Consider the following 15,660-nt stretch of genomic DNA (forward strand, 5'->3'; position numbering starts at 1 on the left):
GTATACGAAACCTCACTTAAAATATATCTGCATACTGTGATATAAAATGCATTGATCAATGTCAAAGTCTGAATGAATAAATAAAATAGATACAAGATCTGTATATTGATCTCATTTATTATATTATATACACACACACACACACACACAATATGGACAAAAGTATTGGGACACCTGACCATTACACCAACAGGGACTTTTATTGCATTCTAAATACATAGACATTAATATGTAGTTGACCCCCCCCCCTTTTGCAGTTATAACAGCTTCCACTCTGGGAAGGCTTTTCAGAAGATTTTGGAGCGCTTCTGTGGAGATTTTTGCCCATTCATCCAGTAGAGCATTTGTGAGGTTCGGCACTGATGTTGGACAAGAAGTCCTGCCTCTTAATCTCCATTCCAGTTCATCCCAAAAGTGATCAATGGGGTTGAAGTCAGGGCTCTGTGCGGACCAGTCAAGTTCTTCCACACCAAACTCATCCAACCATGTCTTTATGGACCTTGCTCAAACTGTTCCCACAAAGTTGGAAGCACAGAACTGTCCAAAATGTTTTGTATGCTGAACTATTAAGATTTCCCCTCACTGAAACTAAGAGCCCAACCCTGAAAATCAGCATCATACCGTTATGCCTCCTCCAATAAACTTTATAGTTGCCACAATGCAGTCAGGCAGGTAATGTTCTCCTGGCATCCGCCAAACCAAGACTCACTTATCAGACAGCCAAACAGAGAAGCGTGATTTGTCACTTCACAGAACACGTTTCCATTGTCCAGTGGCAGCCTGCTTCACCACTCAATCCCATGCTTGGCATTGTATTTGGTAATGCAAGGCTTGTATGCAGTTGCTCCATCATGGAAACCCATTCCATGAAGCTTCGGCCACAGTTTTTGTGTTGATATTAATGGCAGTGGAAGTTTGGAACTCCTCAGCTATGGAATCAGCAGAGTGTTTGTGGCTTGTACGCATCATGCGCCTCAGCACTCGGTAACCCCGCTCTGTGACTTTACAGGGTCTTCTGCTTCGTGGTTGGTGCTATTCCTAAACACTTCCACTTTCCAGTTTATACCACTAACAGTTGACCGTGGAATATCAACAGGGATGACATTTCACAAACGAACGATAGGTTTCATCCTATCACAGTACCACACTTTAATTTACTGAGCTCTTCAAAAGGACCCATTTTTACACAAATGTTTGTAAATGCTGACTGCATGGCTGGGTGCTTGATTTTATACACCTGTGGCAAATGGTCTGATTGAAACACCTAAATTCAATAATTAAAATGTGTGCCCCAATACTTTTGTCCATACAGTGTGTGTGTGTGTGTGTGTGTGTGTGTGTGTGTGTGTGTGTGTGTGTGTGTGTGTGTGTGTGTGTGTGTGTGTGTGTGTGTGTGTGTGTGTGTGTGTGTGTGTGCGCACATATAACACACATATGCCAAGGTGGACTATGTCAGAATATACCACTGATTAGAAGGCTGAAGCTTTGCTCATTTAAAGGCTGGTATCTTTAAGACATATGAGGTCCAAGTATCAGTGGTCCAATAAAGTCAGAACTTGAGAATGGAATAGAAAAAAAACATGGTCACCAAGTAACAAGACAAAAAAAGTCAGGGATACTAAACTAGTTCAGACACATGCAGTGACTGCTTTAGCATAGCGCAGTATAGTGAGCTGTCAGAAGCACAGTTAATCATGCTCCATGCAGGGAAGCAGTCATTTCGCAGTTTAAAGCATGGGTTAAATAAGATCGGTGACTGCCAGTCAGTGACACCTGCTGGTAATAATGTAAAGACCTAACAGCAGATATTGTTAGAATGAAATGTGCCATGGCGAACTACTGACGGTAAATCACAGCATCACAGTGCCTGCCACTACAGTTTGCTACTAGAAATAGCCAAGATAACAACATCCAATATGTTAGTGTCCCTCAGGCGGTTTACTAGGACGACTATTAGGCGACTGGAATTCTTAGTGCGCCACAAAGTCCACTGAGACCAGTTCATTTATACTGTGGAGTTCCCAGGCAGAGCTCCTAACGGGATTAGTGGAAAACAACATCAGATAGTGTTGTGACATTGAAGGACAAATACTAGTGTAAGCTCATGAAAAAGCTGTCTTATTTTAAAATGTAGTTTGTAATCCACAGAAAGGCATACCAAGAACAACTTCCTGATAAAGATGTTCTTTCTTGGTATTTCAGAGATAAACATGTACTGTGACACAAGCAGTGTTTGGATGCCTTGGCCATGGAATTTAACTTTTAATAACATTCTGCATGGTTTGCATGCTCTTTACACCCTGGAAATGAATACTATTATGATAAAATATATATAAAAAATGTTCCTTACAGATAAGTAAATTGTTCTATTATTTTGGGTTCAAACTAACGTTAAAATTGCTAGAGAACATCTACCTCGTGTCTCTTTCCTTATTTTCTCTTTACAGGTACAGTGATGCTGCCAAATCACAGATAAGATACAGCCCTTTCCCCATTAAAAATGGGCCGAAACCGATGGATGGTCTCGTTAGATCCATGGAAACCTTATCCGAGCCAACTGTGGAGCTGGCTAGCAGCGCGTATTCACGCGTGCCCATCGCTGGGACGGAGAGGAATTTGGCCAAACGCATCTCCTGCTAGCAAACTTGCTGGGATGCAGGGAAAAACACCAGATTTATAGGTAAGGTTAAGTGTCTAGACTGTTGGAATGGGATGGGTTAACTAGGTGCTTCTTCTGAACCCAGCAATCATTAAAAAAGGAATTGTGTCATCACTATGAATTATACAACTATTAAGATGAATAATGGAGAATACAGCCATGATATGGTTAACCGTAGTAGGAATCCTCTCATTATAACAAAATTGATAATGATATCATGCAATTGTATTCTATATGTATTATTTGAGCCCAGACTGTTCATACATGTGAACTAGGACAATCAAAATGTAATAAATAAAATAATCTAGAAAAATAAATCATATAGGGGGAGGGGGGTTGGCTACATTTTCCTTTTTTGCTTTGCTCAATTTATTGTGTAGATAAATCATTGTTATTAACTTTGTAAAACATGATCATACATTTATGATACCTCGTATAATACCAAATTGACACAAAACAGGGAGATAACATTTTCAGCAATCTGGCACATGCAGCTAGTGTCCACAAATGAAGAACATGCTTCCGGCCAAACTATCCCAAAAAGGCGTGTCTCGCCTTTAATGCTTTTTATTCTTCACAAGAACAGTTCTGATTATGTTTAACATTTTTATACATTTCACCTTTCCTTCTGCTTTCATGGAAATATCGATTTTAAGTATTAATAGTTATTAAATGTACAGATTGATCATTAGTAGAAATCAGTGGTAATAACCATGGAAAACAGGTCTAACTGGTAGAATTCCTGCAATATGCCATGCGGTAGGTACTACTGTGGAGTTCCTGATGGAATTCTTAAACACTATAAACCTCGGTCAGAGTTGGAATTCCACTGTTTACGTGATTACTTCTCTTTAACATAGCTATGAACAAATGGTTTGATTTGTTAATGTATGTAATATTTATATCCAAATTTAAGATGTGTCCTCCATTGTTGTAGAAATCCAATTCAATTTGTAATGTCGCACTTCTAATTTAGTTCTAGAAGTGGTAAATTCAGCAGAATATGTGGAACAGCACCTTTAATTCAATTCCAGATTACACGTCATTGACTGAAGTTTCAATAATCTGTACTACGTGAGACATTCAAGAATGCAAATGCTCTAACAACACTCAAAGCATGATACATTTGACAGAAGAGCTCACCATGACTATCTACCTTTCCACATTCCTTTTTTTTTAAATTATTTTAAATACTTTCTCAATTTTGAACAACAATTAGAAATGACCCAAGCTAGTAAACCCTCAAGTGGTTAAACCCTGTAATTAACCATTATCAACGAAAAGACAAAATAAATACTGCAAGAATAGTACTGAGCCGGCTCCCATTAAAATTTATGTAACGTCCCACACGCAGCACTATTCATTTTTTAGACTTCAAGGGCAAGTCACATTTGCTTATCTCACTTATATGTTAAAAATGGCTTTCAGTCTTTAGTTGATTCATTACAATCAGGGTCTGGCTGCAATCAGCATCTGGCAAAGCTGTCATCATCATTTGGGAATGTCAGGGATCACTATCACGGTGATCCAATCTCGCAGGGCCCTACGTCTTGGAGATTGATGTAGCTGTAACGGACCTTGTTTGTTATTAAAAAGAGGTTCCCCTGCAGTACCAGACCACTGCAAGCCAATGTGATCTCTGTATATGTATATATTATCCTGCATGTTGTATATACAAGCATTTCAAGAACGTCATGTTATGAATCTCTTGGGAAGTTATCCTTCTCCTTACATAAGAACGCTTAGCTGGTGGTAGCATGCTTCTCACACATATGATGAAATTAAGACATTACATCACTGCCAAAAAAAATCAAATTAGGAATGCAAAATAGCAGTCCATTTTAAATATTTCAAGTACTTTCTCAGGGGTCGAACATATTACTTTGTGATGTTACTGTGCATTAAAAATGGCCAGCCCTAGTGTCCTTTTCCTGCGTTGTTGAACTCTCTGTAAATACCTATAAACTCCTCTGGACTTAAGATGTCTACGTGTTTTCAACTTTGCTTATGCTGGTCCAATAAAGGGTACCCACTTCCATCATCACTCGGACCAATATGACTATATCTATTTTGATTATGATGTTAGTAAATACACACAGTCATCCATGCTTCATCATATTTGCTGATAGTGTCATGATTTTCAGATGAGGCTACCCAATATGATTTTGCATAGGAAAAACATTTTACTTTGATAAGTAGTCACAAGCAATGGAAATACCCTCATGATGATCTTTTTATCTTAGAATTTTATCCAAGTTCAATTGAAAAATTTTAATAATGCTATTTGGTTTCAACCAAGTATGTATAATGTACCTACAACCAAAAACTTCTCAGAGAAAGTTATGGAGAAGATGGCGGGGACTATCAAGCCATTCTTGAGCAAAGTCCTACATTTGGAACTATTAGCAAGAACAGTCCATCCATTCTTACACTGACTGCTCCACATTTAAAATTTTGTTCTAGAATCCCCTTTTGAAAATCTGCCCACTATAGGGGATCAAGCCAGTACCATTCCATATGTTGCCATAGTGAATGTTTATATGTTTGCCCCAAAACAGACTTTTAAAAAATTGTATCATGTCTCGCATTATGTGATCATTCACATCCAACATAGGCATAACAGGAAAGGAAGAGTGCCATCAAATTGTATGTTATTAGGGCTGCAACAACTAATCGATAATAATCGATAATGAAATTCGTTGGCAACGAATTTCATTATCGATTAGTTGAATCGATTATTATCGATTATAAAATGAGGGTTTTTTCAGAGCAAACACTCTGAAAAATCCCCCTCATTATATAATCCGTTTAGTCTGACTCACTGTCTCACAGCAGCAGCTCCTACTTACCAGTCCCTCCCTGTAATCACTGTGACAACTGGCCCCGCCCCTTCCTTCTCCAGGCCAGAACCACATGGCTGTGACACTCATCTAACTGTAAGTACCGTATTGGCTCGGATATAGGCCGCCCCCGTATATAGGCCGCACCCTAAAAGTTTGGTGCTTTTTTAAAGAAAAAGTTTTTTTTCTTTAAAAAAGCACCAAAAAAAACATGCTGCCACTGTCCTCCCCCCCGAGATATGCTGCCACTGTCCTCCCCCCCGAGATACGCGGCCGCTGTCCTCCCTCCCCGAGATATACTGCCGCTGTCCTCCCTCCCCGCGATACGCTGCCACTGTCCTCCCTCCCCGCGATACGCTGCCGCTGTCCTCCCTCCCCGCGATCCGCTGCCCTCCCTCCCTGAGATCCGCTGCCCTCCCTCCCCGAGATCCGCTGCCCTCCCTCCCCGAGATCCGCTGCCCTCCCTCCCTCCCCGAGATCCGCTGCCGCTGTCCTCCCTCCCCGAGATCCGCTGCCGCTGTCCTCCCTCCCCGCGATACGCTGCCGCTGTCCTCCCTCCCCGCGATACGCTGCCGCTGTCCTCCTCTGCCCCCCCTCCTCGACTTACCGGAGCAGACTCCCGGGTGTCTTCAGGGCCGGCGAGGGACATCTACGCAATACGCGTATGCAACTTCCGGTACCGTTACCGGAAGTTGCATTTGCGTATTGCGTAAATGTCTCCCGCCGGCCCCGCAAGACACCCGGGAGTCTGCTCCGGTAAGTCGGGGGTGGGCAGAGGTAAAACGCTTAGATAACCTCCCGTGCCGGCACCCCCCCCCCCCGTGGGAAGTGCTGGCAGGGGAGGCTGTCTGAGCAGAGAAGGATGCAGGTCCCCTGCACCGCTGCGGGGGATCTGTATCTTAACCCCGCTGCCTGCCCGGCGCCCGGGACTGCATGTCCCGGGCGTCGGGCGCTAGAGCCCGAATATAGGCCGCACCCCCACTTTAAAAACTTAAAGTGGGGGGAAAAAGTGCGGCCTATATTCGAGCCAATACGGTATATATATAATGTGTATGTGTGTGTGTGTGTGTGTGTGTGTGTGTGTGTGTGTGTGTGTGTGTGTGTGTGTGTGTGTGTGTGTGTATATATATATATATGTATGTATGTATGTAATATATATATATATTTGGGCTACTGAAAGTTAGGGGAGGTGGGGGTTAATTTAGGGGCAGTTATGGTTAGTGGGGTGTTTAGGGTTAATTTAGGGGCAGTTATGGTTAATTGGGTGTTTAGGGTTAATTTAGGGGCAGTTATGTTAATAGGGTGTTTAGGGTTAATTTAGGAGCAGCTGTGGTTAATGGGGTGTTTGGGGTTAATTTGAGGCAGTTGTGGTTAATGGTGTGTTTAGGGTTAATTTAGGGGATGCTGTGGTTGATGGGGTCTTTAGGGTTAATTTAGGGGATGCTGTGGTTAAGGGGGTGTTAAGGGTTAATTTAGGGGCAGTTATGGTTAATGGGGGGTTTAGGGTTAATTTAGGGGAATCTAAATCCTGGGGGCAGTGAAGTGACATATCTGGGGGTATAAGGCATATACAGTATATAAGGCATATGTGGGGAGGGCAGTGTGGCATGTCTGGGGAGGACGGAGTGGTGTATCAGGGTGTAGAGTGGCATATCTGGGGGTAGAGAAGTGGCATGTCTGGGAGGCAGGGTGGCATGTCTGGGGAGGATGGAGTGGGGTATCAGGGGATATAAGGCGTATCAGGCACAGTGGCAGATGTGGGAGGCATTGTGGAGTGGCAGATGTGGGAGGCAGCGTGGCATATGTGGGAGGCATTGTGGAGTGGCAGATGTGGGGAGGGCAGGGTGGCATGTCTGGGGAGGATGGAGTGGTGTTTCAGGGGGTATAAGGCGTATCAGGCACAGTGGCATGTGGGGGGTAGAGTGGAGTGGCAGATGTGGGAGGCAGCGTGGCGTGGCATATGTGGGAGGCAGCGTGGCGTGGCATATGTGGGAGGCAGCGTGGAGTGGCAGATGTGGGAGGCAGCGTGGTGTGGTATATGTGGGAGGCAGCGTGGTGTGGTATATGTGGGAGGCAGCGTGGAGTGCTGTGGTAGGCAGCGTGGCATATGTGGGGGGCAGCATGGCATGTCTGGGAGGCAGCGTAGCAAGCCTGGGCTCAAATGTGCATATATTGGGGGGCTGGTTGGGAAATAAAGACAAGAAATGTATTATCAAAATTTTTTTATTCTGCTGTTTGTATTTAACATCATTTGTTTAGTAAATTATTTTAAATAAATGAAAAATTTACATTCATTTTTTTTATCCGATTAATCGATTAATCGAAAAAATAATCGGCCAACTAATCGATTATTAAAATAATCGTTAGTTGCAGCCCTATATGTTATAAACCAATATTTTAGCAAAGTACAAAGAAGGCATGTTATAAATATACCATCCATTATTCTGTTTTTAATCACACTTTCTTTCCATTCATTTAAGCCTTACAAGGTCAATGAAGAAAACGGGGAGATTTGATTGTGTTTGAATGTTAAGTTGTTCAGAAAATGTCTAAAGAACAGGTTTCACATGATATTTTACTTGGAGAAATGGAATTGTAGGCATATTAAAGCATTTGGCCACCGTGCCTTTCAAAAACTCCCAATAAATGAGATTTTCTTGTTCAAAAGAAAGATGTCATTTCGGTCTCTGGCTCACCTATTTATTTTAAATTAGGTAGCTACGATTCTTAAAGGCTGTAATATAAAACTCCATAGTAAATGGGTTTGATTATCGAAGGAGGTATTGTTATCTACAGGCAACCTCTAAATTCCCACAGAAATCCTCAATACCATTTTTCTGTAGGAACAATTCCAAGTAAAACTTACTTGTTTTGTACTTGAATAGTCATTGTTCTGTCTTTAAAAGACAAGGACTAAGAGGGCTGCCTTATACTCTCTACAACACTTTTGGCTAGTCAAAAGAGAGAAAAGAACAAATCCTGTGACTATTGCTTTAGGATGCTGTAAAAAAATAAAAAAACACATGCCCCAAATTAGCTTTTATTCTTTTTTATTGTATATTGATGTAACATTATATAATATTCAATAAAACATCTTTAATATTCCAGCAAAAGTCTTTACTTGTAAATAGAATTTCCCCCAACAAGAAAAATGGCTACAATATCTTGTAAGAACACTGTGTAAATGGAGAGCAGCCTTAGTAACCCCTTACGGGGCACACGCACATACGGGGTATTTATCAGAATCCCCTCCATGCACTTGCAAGTGGGACGCCATGTAAAAAAGGGAACACTAGCTATTATATGCATTTAAGTGCAAACGATTACTGGAGTGCCTTTTTAGGATAAACTTTAACATTGGTTGTATTGAGTTGTTGAAAATATTCAAGTTTTATAACAACTAAACCCCGTGTAAAACTAAAGATATACAACGAAGCACAGAGATGTGGAAATTTGTTTTCTTAATGTGCCATGGAAAAACCCAAGCCATGCATTTTCAACTAAAAATGTGAAGCATTTAAAGGCTGCAAGTAACAATGTGAGGCTAACACAAAGCTAGAGGGCTGCCAAAGATAACAGTGTCAGAAATAAAAGCAAACATCTTTCAAGTTTAAAAAAGTATATGTGATGTTATTGTGTGCTGTTACCTGACTGCAATCATATTATGGTGTCAAAATGCTTTATTGAAAAAGGGTAGGCCTGATAGCAACAATTCAAATTGTCTCTTTTGGCAAGAAAAAGGTTAATGGAAGATCAAGACCAGCTTTTACCAGCTGATTCCATGTGCGTTCAATCTTTTTCCAAGGTAACATTCTCATCTAAACTGAAGTCACTAAACAATTGTAAGCTTGCGAGCAGGGCTCTCTCCACCTAATGTATCGGTTTGTCTTAGTCTGTCAATTATCGTCTTGTCATACCCCTTGAATATATGTATTGTATTAAGCGCTGGTCCCCTGTCCCCTGGTCCCCTGTCCAAAGTCCGTGTCAGGACTTGGGTAATCAGGTCAGGTAGGAGCCCATGCGCAGGGGATACTTGGGGTTCGGTCTTATACAAACAAAGACACCAAAAGCAGAAATCCAGGAAATGCAATGTATTGTATGTATATGACAGGACAAGCAAATAAGGGTTATACAGTCTGTAAGCAAGAAATTGGACGTATGACAGGATGAATAAATACCGGTAATTTTGGCCGGGGGCCCGCTTGGAAGGGCACAAAAGGCAGAGAGCCCGCTTGGAAGGTCATTAAAGGCAGAGAGCCCGCTTGGAAGGGCATTAAAGGAAGAGAGCCTGCTTGGAAGGGCACGAAAGGCAGAGAGCCCGCTTGGAAGGGCACGAAAGGCAGAGAGCCTGCTTGGAAGGGCACGAAAGGCAGAGAGCCTGCTTGGAAGGGCACGAAAGGCAGAGAGCCCGCTTGGAAGGGCATGAAAGGCACAGAGCCCGCTTGGAAGGGCACGAAAGGCACAGAGCCCACTTGGAAGGGTACGAAAGGCACAGAGCCTACTTGGAATGGTACGAAAAGCACAGAGCCCAGTTGGAAGGGTACGAAAGGCACAGAGCCCACTTGGAAGGACACAAAGCAGGGAATCCACTTGATCAGGACACAAAGGAGGTAACCAAGAACAGTACAGGTGCAGAGCCACAGCAGAAAGGTCCACAGACTTCAATACAAAGGCCTTGACTGAAGGGCAGGGCAGGTTCATAAAGGCAAGGTAATCCAGGTAACAAAGCCCAGCTGGAGGTATTGATTAGGGCTCAACTCAGGTAATAAGGTACACCTGATCCAAGTAATTGAGTTCTAAGTTCTCCAGAGGGTGGCCACTAGTGGTAGCAGATTTATATACCACAGGTATGAAAAAGCCATGGTTCAGGCAGCGAAAAAGTGGTTCCTGACAGTCCGCTCCATGGTCCCCTATCCAAAGTCCGCTCCATGGTCCCCTATCCAAAGTCCGCTCTGTGGTCCCCTATCCAAAGTCCGCTCTGTGGTCCCCTATCCAAAGTCTGCTCTGTGGTCCCCTATCCAAAGTCCGCTCCGTGGTCCCCTATCCAAAGTCTGCTACAGTGGGCCGGTGCAGATCAAGCAGAGCAGAAATTTCATTAACGGGCTTGTGGAAAAAGTGGCAGCCAATGACAGTGGCGCATTTAAAGTCACTGAGCTCTTCAGTAAGACTAACTCTACTGCCAATGTTTGTCTAAAATCTAAACACTTAAACTCTATAATTAGGAGGGATGTCCACATACTTTTGGTCATATAATGTACTTCATGCTTTTGATTACTGTATTTTTAAGCACTAAGTCAGTAAAAGTTACGTGGAGATACAATTCTCAGTGAGCTCAGTGTGTCTCCAAACAACTTGCATTTGAGCAGATCTCTCAAAAGTCTTAACTTGCACGAAAGCTCTTCTTGATAGATCTCTCTAAAGTCTTGTCTTGCATTTCAGCTCTACTTAATAGATCTAACTCGACCTGAACTTTTCCTGAAAGATCTCAAGAGGATTAGCTTGCACCTGAGCCCTCATTAATAGATTACTTTGAAGCCTTAACATTTCCCTGAGTCCTTCATAACCTAATCAAGTTACATCATGTAATAGTTTCTGTTGGCTGTACTATATGCTGAAGATTTCTGTAAAATAACATATCTAGACATGTAAGGAATTGTTTTTATTATTACTGCACAGTGTAGTTACTTAGTCACCTTTTCCTCTCCATTATGTACAAAAGTTAACTGGCATGTGGCTATGATTTTTGGCTTTTTTTCCCATAACCCTGTCATCCAGAAACTGCTAACAGTACCAAACAATGTCTGGGGATGCTATCCATGGTTTAAAGTCCTGCATTTAAAATACTTTCTATTGTGAATCTGGACTCGATGCACATTGGCAAATGTTAAGAGTACTGGAATATCACTATCCAGAATGCGACTGATGAGTTAACCAACTTTTGACTTTCAACAGTAAGCAGTAAAAAGATATCTTTCTTTTTTGAAATTATAAGACTCCTTACTTTCACTAACACTGCATGCTTCAGAGATCAAAACTGATCACATTACTGGCAGAAAATTACATGCAAAACAGAGGACCACTGTAACTCAAACGGTACAGAAAGGAAGACGTTAACTCACACAAGTCAGACCGGGACCTTGTCCTCCCTTGTATGGTTAACACTTGGCTGTAAACTTTGCAAACACTGGAAAGTGACCCCTCTAGTGTTGAAAAGTCAGCAGACATACAATATAGGCAGTGGCCTAACTACTTGTTCGACTACTTGTTTCTGCACAGTGTGCAAGCACCAGACCAAAAGCTGCAAAACAGGTAAGGGGGTGCTGGGGATGGGGGTATGTATGTTTTTATGTATGAGAACATGAACGTGTATGTAAAAGTTTATGTGGGCATGAATGTGTAAGTATAAATGTATGTGAGCATGAATGTGTATGTGAAAGCGTTTGTATGCACAAGCATGCATGTGTGTTTGTGTGTTAGCATAAATGTGTACGTGGAAGCGTGTGTGACCGTGAGTGTTTGTTTGTGTGTTAATATGGATGTGTACCTGTTGTGTTTGTGTCTGTGCATGAATATGTGTATATATAAATGGTGTGTGTGTTAGAATTAGTGTGTATGTGTGTTATTAAGTATGTATACATTTGTGTGTGTTTACATATATGTGCCATGTGCATGTTGGAGGGGTGGAGAGGCAAAGAAGGCACAGACAAGCTGTTTGGGGGCAATTATGGCACAGGCCAACTGTTTGGGGGCACTGACAAGCTGGGGGCAAAGATGGCACAGACAGAGTAAGATAAGATGCTTGGGGCAAAGGTGGCACTCACCAGCTGTTTTCACACTGGGCCCTGTGGTTTTTAGTGATGTCCCTGAATATAGAGAATTCGATCCTCACTAGTTAATGTCCCAGGAGTCTAGTGTCCTCGGGAACTTGTTCTAGTAAAATACATCTAATAGGTCTTGTTAATCAACTTTTTTTCCCAGATACAGTGCACCCTGCCTGTTTGGATGACTGTCTTGGAACATCTAATACCAAATGCTTTGCTTATGCCTGACTATAAACTATAATTACAGAAGTTGTGACATGCCTGCTTTTGAACAGTTCAGTGGAATAACAATAATGGGCTGAATGGAATGGCTAATAATATGCTATCAATAACGAGTCCAGGTCATTACTTCAGTCTTCAAAATTAAAGTCACTGCCTCCTTATATACATATGAAAAAGAAAGTAGCCCTCTTCGAATTCTATGGTTTTACATATCAACAATCATCTGTTCCTTACAACACATTACACCATGTCATGATTTATTCAACAAAAATAAAGCCGAAATGGAGAAGCCATGTGTGAAAAACTAAGTACACCTTATGATTCAATAGCTTGTACAACCACTTTTAGCAGCAATAACTTGAAGTAATCATTTTCTGTATGACTTTTTTGTATGTCTCTCACATCGTTGTGGAGGAATTTGTCCCACTCTTCTTTACAATGTTGCTCCAGTCCATTGAGGTTTGTGGGCATTTGTTTATCTGCTCTCTTAAGGTCCCGCCACAGCATTCCACTCAGGTTGAGGTCTGGACTTTGACTGGGCCATTGCAACACCTTGATTCTTTTTTTTTTACCATTCTGTTTGCTGGTGTGCTTGTGGTGTTTTGATTGTACCGACTTTATTACAATCACACATTATCTTACTCTAAGTTTTCACTCATTTTAATATTTTTTTTCACAAATTCAATATTTCCATCTATATTAGTCATATAAAAGGATGAGCTTCATTGCCAGGGAAACACAATCTCACTAGGAACTTGACAGGCTTTGAGCTTGGGGACTGCTGAGAAGATTGCAAGGTGGACTATTGAACAGGCAACAGTTGCAAACAATCTGCATCGTACTGGCAACGTGGTATAGGACACAAGATGTGGCTCCTAACGCATGACAAACGCTGGAGATGTGAGGAGGACTTTGGGACTTTCCTCAACATGCGGTGGGGCTGCCTCTTGATTTCCCAATTTTAGAGTAGAAACTGGTGGAAAAAGCATTGTCATTTCAACCAGGTCTGATGCTCCATCATACTAACCTAATGCTTGCTTAATGCGGCCAAATCCTGTGAGATGCTGGAGAATGCAACCCTTTCAAACAGATATATAAAGAAGAGGAGGCCAGGACAATGGAGGAGCTGGTTAAGCATGGTGCATACTGTATCATATGGTGCCACATGGTATGCCAGGCTGGAGTTCACAGCTTCTGCAAAGCCCCACTCCACGTTTTTTCCTCTCTCTATTTCCCATCTTTCACCTTTGTGTTTCTCTTTTCTTTTTTTAGCTATGTTTCACCCTCTTTCTCCTAACATTATGCCAGCTACGATCAAACAAGCTAAACATTCACATGGCCATAGGTGGGCCCAGAGATTCAACATGTTGGAAAAGAGTAACACAACGGGAATAACGGGACCAACTTGGCTACATTGGCCAATCCCAACCGATTGGTGAAGCCGAAGCAAACAATCACCTTGCCTTCAGCAGTATAGAGCTGTATCTGAATGTCTAGGCTGCCAAACTGTGACAGAAACCATCAAGATGTTCCTCAAAAAGTTGTAAGTGGACTTCAGTATGGTACAATTAGTGTCAGTTATACTAGCTAAAGCATTAAAATAGCTAACTAATGTAAACAGTTGTGGTTTTTCAGTTAATAGATTATCTATTGCTACCTAGCTTTCATCGCAGAAAGATATAGCATAACAAACATGCTAAATTACTGACCCAAAATAAAAAAACGGCACTGTGCTAGCACATGCCCAACCACAAAGATGAATCTGTATGGTGCCTTGTTATGGTAGCCTGACAGGTGACCTTTAAGGCTGGTGTTTAAGGTGCACAGCATAAGACGAGAAGAAGGATTGTTTCCTTTGCAGTCATGCAAGAAATTTCTAAATTGGAAAAAAAACAGTTTTCCCATGGGCTCTGTTGCTATGTAGAGCTGTGACTCATAGCCAATGGGGATGAGCAATACATTATTTTGCAATGGTTTGCATGGTCCTATGGTACATAAAGAGTGAATGCAACATCATTGCCCAATAGTCAGACAGCAACAGCGAAAAGGGTTATATAACCTAAGGCTAAATAATTAAATCCATACCTAGGCTCCTGCCAAGCCACAGCTTATTCCATTTTAGTGAACACATGGAAAACTCCTAATCAAAAGGGAACTCCGAACAGAAAAGGCATGTTTGGGTCCATGATAAATAGGTTATTTTATCCTCTATTAACACTTCATATATTTCAAGGCGTGTGGAAAGCGAAGGTTGCATCTGAACAGATTAGGCCTCTCTCGAAAACGCATTAAGTGTCTGTGTTTTACTTTAGATCATGGGGGGGCGGTGGGAGATGTCCCATTTAGCAGCTCATCTGAGTTCCTATACATTGCCACTAATGTATTTAAACCTAACAGTGACATCTAGAACAGGTATTTGTAATTCTAAATAAAATGAAAATAATCCCGATAACCATTGCTAATTATTGTGAGCTCATTTGAGCAGAACCCTCCTCATCTGTTGTTTCTGTATGTCATCTTATGTTATATACTACTTATGTCCTGTCTACCCTTTTCACAGCACTACAGAATCAGATGGCGCTATATAAAACAATAATAATTAAATATCAATGATTTAGAATACGGGATGATTGATACACAAATTACATATGACATTTATTTAACAATGCAAGGGGTTCATCAGTTGAGACTTGAGGAAAGGAGATTTCAGCATTAGCAAAGGAAAGGGTTCTTCACGGTAAGAACAATAAGAATTGGTAATTGCCCCAAGTAGGGTTTTTTGTGCCTTCTTTTGGATCAAATTTAGAACTAGGTATGTGTGAAAGGTTGAACTTGATGGGCTGAAGTCTTTTTTCAACCTACTATACTATACTATACATTTATATCATTATTACCATGTTTTATACTCAAATTTAACCTAGTTTTCCGAGAAGCCAGGTAACATGCTGTTCTTAGGGCTGACAAAAGATGAGGTATCAAGTACATACTGAAATCCGCAGTTATGAATTTCACCACTGTGTTCATTCAAAATGCAAACATTTTGGGAAAATATTCTAAATAGAAATGTTAGCACACTACCAATAATTAAGAAAACGGTTTGCCATAAAATGCTTAATCG

The 15,660-nt window shown here is 41.5% G+C and overlaps 1 protein-coding gene across 1 annotated transcript in view; it reads right to left on the reverse strand.

Moving 5' to 3' along the window:
• The window catches only part of TTC27 (tetratricopeptide repeat domain 27), a 144,550-nt gene that overhangs the window by 64,001 nt on the left and 64,889 nt on the right, over positions 1 to 15,660 (reverse strand). The window lies entirely within an intron of this gene.

This window comes from Spea bombifrons, chromosome 3, assembly GCF_027358695.1.
Source record: "Spea bombifrons isolate aSpeBom1 chromosome 3, aSpeBom1.2.pri, whole genome shotgun sequence".
NCBI classification, from domain to species: domain Eukaryota; kingdom Metazoa; phylum Chordata; class Amphibia; order Anura; family Pelobatidae; genus Spea; species Spea bombifrons.